This window comes from Schistocerca piceifrons, chromosome 1 (assembly GCF_021461385.2).
Source record: "Schistocerca piceifrons isolate TAMUIC-IGC-003096 chromosome 1, iqSchPice1.1, whole genome shotgun sequence".
In the NCBI taxonomy this organism is placed as follows: Eukaryota; Metazoa; Arthropoda; class Insecta; order Orthoptera; family Acrididae; genus Schistocerca; species Schistocerca piceifrons.
In genome coordinates this window covers 802,290,483-802,292,349 of record NC_060138.1, presented here as the reverse complement: position 1 = coordinate 802,292,349, position 1,867 = coordinate 802,290,483, and the positions used below count along the sequence as shown (strand labels likewise).

General features: G+C 45.0%; 1 non-coding gene across 1 annotated transcript; it reads left to right on the top strand.

The window, feature by feature from the left end:
* The first annotated feature begins 790 nt into the window (after positions 1–790).
* Trnas-cga lies at positions 791–865 on the top strand. Its single transcript has one exon. It is a non-coding gene; the product is annotated as a tRNA-Ser (tRNA).
* The last annotated feature ends 1,002 nt before the right edge of the window (positions 866–1,867 follow it).

Here is a 1,867-nt window from a genome sequence, read left to right as displayed (position 1 = left end):
TTCGACGAAATTAAACTTTTAGTAAAAATTTTTTCATCCACTTCCTTGGACGTCGTTGACAGCTCGCTTGATAGAGCGGTAGACTGTCGAATATTTAAAGGTGATAACGATAGAGCGCTGGTTAGAATCTAGCCTGCATTAGTATTTTAACTTATTTGTAAAAAATGGACAGTTCTTTTATATGAAAACGAAATGACAATTACAAAACTTCACCACACCGATTACAAACAGGTGGTTCGAATCCTGCCGCGGGTCGGTCGGGCACACAGTTTTAATCTGCCAGGAAGTTTCATATCAGCGCACACTCCGCTGCAGAGTGAAAATCTCATTCTCGAAACATCCCCCAGGCTGTGGCTAAGCCATATCTCCGCAATATCCTTTCTTTCAGGAGTGCTAGTTCTGCAAGGTTCGCAGGAGAGCTTCTGTAAAGTTTGGAAGGTGGGAGACGAGGTACTGGCAGAAGTAAAGCTGTGAGTACCGGCCGTGAGTCGTGCTTCGGTAGCTCAGATGGTAGAGCACTTGCCCGCGAAAGGCAAAGGTCCCGAGTTCGAGTCGGTCGGGCACACAGTTTTAATCTGCCAGGAAGTTTCATATCAGCGCACACTCCGCTGCAGAGTGAAAATCTCATTCTCGAAACATCCCCCAGGCTGTGGCTAAGCCATATCTCCGCAATATCCTTTCTTTCAGGAGTGCTAGTTCTGCAAGGTTCGCAGGAGAGCTTCTGTAAAGTTTGGAAGGTGGGAGACGAGGTACTGGCAGAAGTAAAGCTGTGAGTACCGGGCTTGAGTCATGCTTCGGTAGCTCAGTTGGTAGAGCGTTTGCCCGCGAAAGGCAAAGGTCCCGAGTTCGAGTCTCGGTCGGGCACACAGTTTTAATCTCCCAGGAAGTTTCATATCAGCGCACACTCCGCTGCAGAGTGAAAATCTCATTCTGGAAAAACTTTGAGGTTCGCCGATGACATCGTAATTCTGTCAGATACAGCAAAGGACTTGGAAGAGCAGTTGAATGGAATGGACAGTGTCTTGAAAGGAGGGAATAAGATGAACATCAACAAAAGCAAAACGAGGATAATGGAATGTAGTCGAATTAAGTCGGGTGATGCTGAGGCAATTAGATTAGGAAACGACACACTTAAAGTAGTAAAGGAGTTTTGCTATTTGGGGAGCAAAATAGCTGATGATGGTCGAAGTAGAGAGGATACAAAATGTAGACTGGCAATGGCAAGGAAAGCGTTTCTGAAGAAGAGAAATTTGTTAACTTCGAGTATAGATTTAAGTGTCAGGAAGTCGATTCTGAAAGTATTTGTATGGAGTGTAGCCATGTATGGAAGGGAAAAATGGACGATAAATAGTTTAGACAAGAAGAGAATAGAAGCTTTCGAAATGTGGTGCTACAGAAGAATGCTGAAGATTAGATGCGTAGATCACATAACAAATGAGGAGGTATTGAATAGAATTGGAGAGAAGAGAATTTTATGGCACAACTTGACTAGAAGAAGGGATCGGTTGGTAGGACATGTTCTGAGGCATCAAGGGATCACCAATTTAGTATTGGAGGGCAGCGTGGAGGGTAAAAATTGTAGAGGGAGACCAAGAGATGAATACACCATGCAGATTCAGAAGGATGTAGGTTGCAGTAGGTACAGGGAGATGAAGAAGCTTGCACAGGGAAGAGTAGCATGGAGAGCTGCATGAAACCAGTCTCAGGACTGAAGACCACAACAACAACAGGATAGAGGGCGAGGAAATCGGTGTCATGAGCATACTGAAGAATATGGGTGGGAGTAGGTAGTCTGAGCATATCGGGAGTGTATAAGAGGTAAAGAAGAGGGGAGAGGATGGAATCTTGAGGCACTCCTGCAGTAGGG